We start from the raw sequence: 7897 nt of genomic DNA, 5'->3' as shown, positions 1-7897 counted from the left end.
GAATGGGCTGCCAGAGGAAGTGGTGGAGGATAGCACAATTACAACATTGAAAAGGCATCTGTATGGGTATATGAACAGGAAGTGTTTGGAGAGAAACGGGCCAAGGGTTGGCAAGTGAGGCTAGATTAGGTTGGAATATCTGGTCACTATGGACAAATTGGACCAAAGGGTTTGTTTCCATGCGGTACATCTCTATACTCTAGACTCCAAAGTGAGGACTGCAGATGCTGGAGATTAGAGTCTAGAGTGCAGTACTGGAAAAACACAGCAGGTCAGGCAGGATCTGAGGAACGGGTGATTTGACGTTTCGTGTATAAGCCCTTCATCAGGAAGGTGACAGAAAGCAGAGTTAAATTTTGAGTCCAATCTGCTGAGTTTTTCAAGCAATTTCTGTTTTCATTTCAGCTTCCCAACGTCTACAGTTCTTTCTTTTATGAGTCTTTGGACTCAAAACATTAACACCATTTCTCTCCCTGCACACATAGGAAGAGTTTCTCCAGCACTTCAGATCTCCAACGTGTGCAGTTTTTCATCAAGATAGCTACCAAACACTTGCTAAACACACTTTAAACCCTCTCAATATAAACTGGAAAAATATAACTCATGTATCTGACACATCGAATAGGAAACAAACGCATTGCCGACGGTCGAGAAAGATTGGCGGGAAATATAGAGAGCGGAAATGACGCAAGGGGCAACATGACCCAAATAAGGGAAGGGCAAGTCAAAATCAAAACGATTTTGTGTTTTTTTTAAAAAAGGCGCATTGTTTCAAGATTAAACTGAATGGGCGTGTTACTTTTTGTTTGTTATTTACTTTTGTGATTAATTTTGCCTCCCTGCCCCAACACCTTAGGGGTTGACCTATGACCTGACGCTGATGTCCCCTAGCGACGGCGGCTGGAACACATGGTAACGCCGGCCCTGGGTTAGGAGGAGGCAGACACACACACACACAGATAGAGAGTGTGAGTGAATGTCAGGAGGTGTTCCTCACCGCCATCACTGTCCTGCACTACTCCCGGCTTTAAATGAATAGGCGTCGCGCAGTGAGTAACAAACCCTTCGTTATCCCGACTCTGCTGGAGAAACTTAACATTCACTACCCAATGTACCCTTCCCCACCCTCCTCCCTCCACACCACCTTCCCCTTTTTCAGCTTCTCCGGAGAGCCTTTCGGTTTCTTTTGTTATTTTCAATCGAAGTTTCAACCGGTCAAAAAAAAAACATTATTATTTTTCGTGTTATTATTTCGGCCGGTGGTGTTGGCGGCCACTTTATCAAGCGAGGAAGGCCGGTGCTTTCACCTCCCTGTCGAGATCCCATCTTGAGTATGTGGCTGCTCCTTTCCTTTGTGTGTGTCTCTGTCTCTTTCTCGTGCTTTTGAACTCTTCGAAGCAAATGGGAGTTCCCCCCCCCCCCCCATTCTGAGCCTCTTCCCTTCTCCGAGCACACTGTGCAGGTGTCTACCCGCTTTGTAATCTATTCTGTTGTATGTTTTGTTTTTAAATGTTTTAAGAAAGGTTACGATAATGTTGCATATGTTCTCTGAAGGAAATTACACAGAGGGCTCTACTCTCACGAGGTTGCACTGTGAAAAGAAAAACTGCATTTCGATTCTGGTGCTTTTCAGGAGTCCCAAAGCCCTTTATCATTTGTGTCAGAGGATTCAATGCAGTGCATGTCTTCCACCTCTTTCCTACATTTTATTTCTGAATCATCACTGCTTTTTTTATGTTCAGTTCTGTCACTTAACTCTCCTACCACTACTAGTAGGATTTGTGGCCATACAAAAGCTTTTTGAAGATTTGGAAATTTGGTTACACTCCAGTCTTCAGCAATGCATTCACCTGCCTGAATATTGGGAAGCCTGTTTACATCTTTGTGATGCACTTAGGGTGAGGCTGGAATGGAGGAAATATTATAGTTTTAATTCACACGCAATTCTGGCTTTCTTGTTTGCCTATTTCATGACATACCATTTTCAGAGTTGGGAATAGGGACAAGTATCCTTACAAGCAACAAGCTGGTTTTCCATAGCAAAAGCAGAAATGGCTGAAAAGAAAACTCAGCAGGCCACGCAGCATCTGTGGAGAGAAATCAGAATTTCTGGAGCTGAAAGGTTAAGTCTGATTTCTATCTGCAAATGCTGCCAGACCTGCAGTGCTTTTCCAGCAATTTCTGTTTTTGTTTCTAATTTCCAACCTCTGCAGTTCCTTTTGTTTTTTTTTAAAGCTGACTTTCTACTTTTTCTTTCTTAAATGGCTTGTTTGTGATTTTATAAATTATTTGAAGCATGTTTATGATGTGAATCTTTAATTTACTTAATTTAGAGATTAGGATTTTTGTTCATCTGGTAAAGAAAATGCCGCAGAAACTTTCCTTTTAAAATATTCAGTATTGGTAATCTTAAAAATTGGAATGTATAGTCTTTTTTAATGAAAATAAATGAAATAGTGTTTAGAAATGACATGGCTATGAGAATTTTGGAAGTGACTGTTTTGAAGATCGTTTGAATGTCTACAAAGCGTTTTAATGTTATCTTAAATTTTCAAATATATTCTGTCACAATTTTGAATGGGTCAGTAGATTGTCGTACTGACTTGTTACAGAGTGGAATTGGCAGCGGCCCTGGGAGAAGGTCACTTGTTCACCCTCTAAGCTGAAGAAGTGTGTGCCAATTTTTATTTCTTTGGAAGGGACAAAGTGGTGTATTTATAGTTGAATTCAATATTAGAGCTGAGTTTGCTTCATTTACTGTAACTGGTCATTGTTATATAAAAAACACCCCTGATTTTCCAACTTCGATGTACATGTTGTAGAGTCATAGAAATGTACAGCATGGAAACAGACCCTTTGGTCCAACTCGTCTATGCTGACCAGATATCCCAACCCAATCTAGTCGCACCTGCTGGCACCTGGCCCATATCCCTCCAAATCCTTCCTATTCATATACCCATCCAGATGCCTTTTAAATATTGCAATTGTACCAGCCTCCACCACTTCCTCTGGTAGCTCATTCCATTCACATACCACCAGCTACATGAAAATGTTACTCCTTAGGTCTGTTTTATATCTTTTCCCTCTCACCCTAAACCTATGCTCTCTAGTTCTGGACTCCCTCTCCTCAGGGAAAAGACTTTGTCTATTTATCCTCTCCAAGCCCCTCATGATTTTTATAAGCCTCTATAAGGTCACCCCTCAGCCTCTGAAGCTCCAAGGAAAACAATCCCAGCCTATTCAACCTGTCCCAATAGCTCAAATCCTCCAACCCTGGCAACATCCTTGTAAATCTTTTCTGAACCCTTTCAAGTTTCACAACATCTTTCTGATAGGAAGGAGACCAGAATTGCATGCAATGTTCCAAAAGTTGCCTAACCAATGTCCTCCTGTACAGCTGCAATATGACCTCCTGACTCCTGTACTCAATATTCTGACCAATAAAGGAAAGCATGCCAAACGCTGCCTTCACTATCCTATCTACCAGCAACTCCATTTTCAAGGAGCTATGAACCTGCACTCCAAGTTCTCTTTGTTCAGCAACACTCCCTAGACCTTGCCATTAAGTGTATAAATCCTGCTAAGATTTGTTTTTCCCAATTTAAACTCCATCTGCCACTTCTCAGCCCATTAGCTCCTCTGATCAAGATCCTGTTTTAATTTGAGGTAACCTTTGCTGTCCACTATGCCCCCAATTTTGGTGTCATCTGCAAACTTACTAACTATACCTCTTCTCAGTGTACAAAAATATGTAGGCTACTCAGTTCATCGTGCCGGCTCTGCCATTCACTGAGATCATGGTTCATCTGTTCTGAAATCTCTACTATCTGCAACTACCAACCACCCCATTCCCATAACTTCTCGACTGTAGTTAGTCAAGGGAATCAGTCTATATCTAACTGTCCTCAAAAGGAAGCATCATTTCCACATCAACTTTTTCAAGCCTGTACTTCGGTCAAGTCATTCCTCGCTCTTCTAAACTTGTGTTTGGGGGAAATGAAAAAGCCCAGCCTGTTCCAGCTATCATAAGCCAATTTAATCTAGTAAAGAAAACAACAAATGTTGAAGATCACAACGAGTCAGACAGCATCCATGTAGAAAGAGCAAGCTACCGTTTTGAGTCCAGATGAATGTCCATCAGAGCTCTGAAGAGTCATCTAGACTCAACGTTAGCTTGCTCTTGCTGTGAGTTCCAGCATTTGTTGTTTTCGTATTATGATAGATTGAACAGGCTGGGCTTTTTCCATCTCCAGTGACCGACTAAACATTGACATTTACCACAAACCCACTGACCCCCATGGTGACTTAAACTACGCCTCCTCCCACCCCACCTACCGTAAAAATTCTATCTCTTATTCTCCATTCCTATGCTGCATCTGCTCCCAGGAGGACTATTACCACCATAGAATATCCCAGATGGTCGCCGCCTTCAAAGACTGCAATTTCCCCTCCCATGTGGTCGACAGTGCCCTGCATTTCCTCCACTTCCTGCCCCTCCACCCATGAAGCTCACTCCTCCAATCACAACAAGGACAAAACCCCCAGTCCTCAACTTCCATCCCACAACCTCCGCATACATTGCATCATCCTCTGCCATTTCTGCCGTTTGCAAACAGACCCTACCACGAGGAATATATTTCTATCCCTACTCATATCTGCATTCCAGAGAGACCATTCCCTCCGTGACACACTCGTCAGATCAGTGTCCCCCCATCAACCCCCAGCACCACCTTCTGCCACCAAACAAAGTACAAACCCTGGGGTCATACACCCCCTCCCCAGATCAGGGAGACAGGACCCCTGATGGTTTGAGAGAACATCTCTGGAACGCCTGCACCAACCAATCCCACTGCCTGTGGCTGAGCCACCAAGGATATGCAGGTCCTGGGTCTCCTCCATTACTAAACCCTAACCTCCGATGTCTGTCTGCAGGAAGACCGCCAACCACACTGGTTCAATGTGGATTTCACCAGTTTCCTCATTTTCACCCCCATATCCCAGTCCCAAGTCTCCAACTTGACACTGCCCCCTTGACTAGTCCGACCTGTCCATCTTCCTTCCCACCCATCCACTCAACCCTGCTTTCTAACCTATCACTTCCACCCCCACCTTCATCTACCCAGCACATTCCCAGCTACCTTCCTCACCGTCCTCCAATTTATCTCTCCTCCTCACTGGCCCACAAGCCTCATTCCTGATGAAGGGCTTATACCCAAAACGTCAATTCTCCTGCTTCTCGGATGCTGCCTGATCTACTGTGCTTTCCACCACCATGCTCTTGACACTGATCTCCAGCATCTGCAGTTCTCACTTTCCCCTGATGTGGAAATAATGCTTGCTTTCAAGAACAGTTAGATTTCCAGCATTTGTTATTTTCAGTATAGATTCCAGCATCTGCTGGAATTTGCTCCTACACTAGTCTAATAATCCTCCTTTAAACTATCTCCAACATGTTTTACATTCTTCCTTAAATAAGGACACCAAAACTGAATGCAGTATTTGAGATGTTATCTCATCAATCCCCTCGATAACTGAAGCACAATATCATTGCTTTTAAGTCAACTTGCTCTCCTCAGAGTGCTAATGGAACCCTTTACTGACTACTTGCTGTATCTGCTTACTACCATATATACTAGTGTGAAAGTCAAATTTTTTTTAGACAATAAAGGTTCAATTTATAGTGTTGATTATTACACGGGCAGTAGTTTTGAAGAGTTTAAATTCATACTGCAGTTTGAAATACCATATTATTAGCAGAAGTCGATTTGATTGCTTAACTAATCCTGGGTAAAGAAGAAAAACACAATGAATTACGGTACAGTTAATTATTGGATAAAAGCAAGAGAAACAAGAATGAATTATTGCCAGTAAATTTTATTTATACATACCAGTACAAAAACTTAACATGTCAAAGCTTCATTGCAATCTGCAAAATCACACTGTTCAATACCATCATGGCCTGGTATAATGGCATACTTAGTGAAACACTTAAATTCTGAATGTGTAAGTGTCTTCCGTTTCCTTCCTGTTTATTTTCATGTTATAACCATCAGCAGCATTAACAAATTTGTCAAAGAATTAAAGATATTTGTGGCTAATATATCTCACTTTTATTCAGATATAATGGTGCAATTAAAATGATTATCTTTTCAACGGTATTAACTTTTGGATGTATAGTGAATAAAGTGCAATAAGTACCAATAGACTTAGTACCAGTCTGAATGGATGAATCAAAACATGTTATAGTAAACCAAGTGGGCTAAGAGGAGGAATGAATGGGGACTCCATATAGGAGACTCAATATAGTAAACGAAGAGCGATGAGTTGAGTTACCGGAATGAATGTGATTTTATTTAAGTGGGTTAAAAGGAACATGCATATTCTTTTGTAAGAGGTTTATAATGTGATATTGTAGGATCAACGTTTACCCACGATGTATGCAAAATACAAGATTTTTTGGCCAAAAAAAATCTACTTTTACTTGAGAATATATGGTAAATTTTTTTGTGACTCATGCACAGGAACATTTACATCCCTCTCTGCCAAGGAATTCCACAAACTTTGTCTTCACTTTCGCATAATAATAAAATGTTTTCCATAAATTTTTGCCCACTCGCCCACCTATCGTTTTGGGCCTGCAACCTCCTCGTAATCATTCTGCAACATACTTTTACAACCTAAGTAAAACAGATATTGTTTCAAATAAAAAAACAAACTGCTGAAGAAACTCAGCAGATCTGGCAGCACCTAGGAGAGACAATAGAGGAAGAAAATGTTAATGTTTTGAGTCAAATATGATTTCAGGAATTTATAGACTTGAAATAGTAACTAACTTCTTCCTCAGACGCTGTTAGGCCTGCTGAATTTCTCTCTGAACACTTTCTGTTTTTATGATTTTTTCCAGACTATCTTTGTCATCTGCACGTTTAGTTGCTTAGATTTCATTCCCTCATCTAGATATTTTCAAATTTACCTGTTTAGCGATATTGTTAGTACCTTTGGAGCGGATGAGATTTGAACTTGGGCCTCCTAGCTCGAAGTTAGGTACATTGTCACTACACCATAACAGTTCCTGTGCTCCCTTGATGAAGTCATTAATGTAAATAGTTTTAAAAAACTTGTATAATCCTGCTGTTATGTCATTTTAGAAGTTTGATTTTAAACTATTTACATTAATGTTGTAGATAAATGGAAGAGGATGGTGATGACCTGGTGGTGGTATTGCAATACAAGTAGACCTATGTAATATTCTGGGGATCTGGATTCAAATCTCTCAATGGCAAATGATAGAATTTGAATTTGATAAAGAGTCTAATGGTAACTGAGACTGTTCTTAGTTTTAAAAGTTGGTTCACTAATATCCTTTTAGGGAAGGAAACTGCCTGCCATTCTTATCGGGACTGCTCGACTTGTGACTCCAAATCCACAACAATATGGTTCATGCTTAACTACCTTCTGGTCAATTAGGGATCCACATCCTGCAAGTTAATAACACAAAGAAACTACAGTAAAATGCTCAAGTGCACTCTTGGTTTCAAGTTTTGACCTTGTCCTTGATTGAATTCCTGAATCTCCCACCTGTGTCATTTCCCTAGTTTTGATCCTCATCTTCATGTGGTTTAGTCTATGTAAAGCAGACTTGAACTTACAAGACACAACGATTGATGATTCTTCACTGGGATAGATCCGCTGAGTCAAAGAAGTTATCAGGAAGCATGATCTAAAGATTTGGTCAAAGAGATGTTTTTAAGAATAGTCATAAAATTGCCAGAAGGAGATTGAGAAGTGGAGAAATGAAGGCAGGGGGACTCTACGATTTAGAATATAGATATTTGTTGGCACAACTAAAGGGACAAAAGGAGGCACTCCAAATGGAGCTTAGGGCTGGAAGTGAAGA

The 7897-nt window shown here is 40.9% G+C and overlaps 1 protein-coding gene across 9 annotated transcripts in view; it reads left to right on the top strand.

The window, feature by feature from the left end:
* Window positions 1-880: 880 nt before the first annotated feature.
* LOC140476946 (protein tyrosine phosphatase type IVA 3-like) overlaps window positions 881-7897 on the top strand; it is a 158499-nt gene continuing 151482 nt past the window's right edge. For 3 of the 9 annotated variants that reach the window (XM_072569940.1, XM_072569942.1, XM_072569941.1), the window contains exon 1: window positions 881-1049. The gene's annotated coding sequence lies outside the window, so the exon portion shown is untranslated. The remainder of the gene's footprint in view (window positions 1050-7897) is intronic. The other 6 variants (XM_072569949.1, XM_072569943.1, XM_072569947.1 and 3 more) reach the window with 4 other exon arrangements.

Source organism: Chiloscyllium punctatum, chromosome 5 (genome assembly GCF_047496795.1).
Source record: "Chiloscyllium punctatum isolate Juve2018m chromosome 5, sChiPun1.3, whole genome shotgun sequence".
In the NCBI taxonomy this organism is placed as follows: Eukaryota; Metazoa; Chordata; class Chondrichthyes; order Orectolobiformes; family Hemiscylliidae; genus Chiloscyllium; species Chiloscyllium punctatum.
The sequence above is the reverse complement of the archived record's forward strand: the minus strand, read 5'-3'. Positions and strand labels throughout refer to the sequence as shown.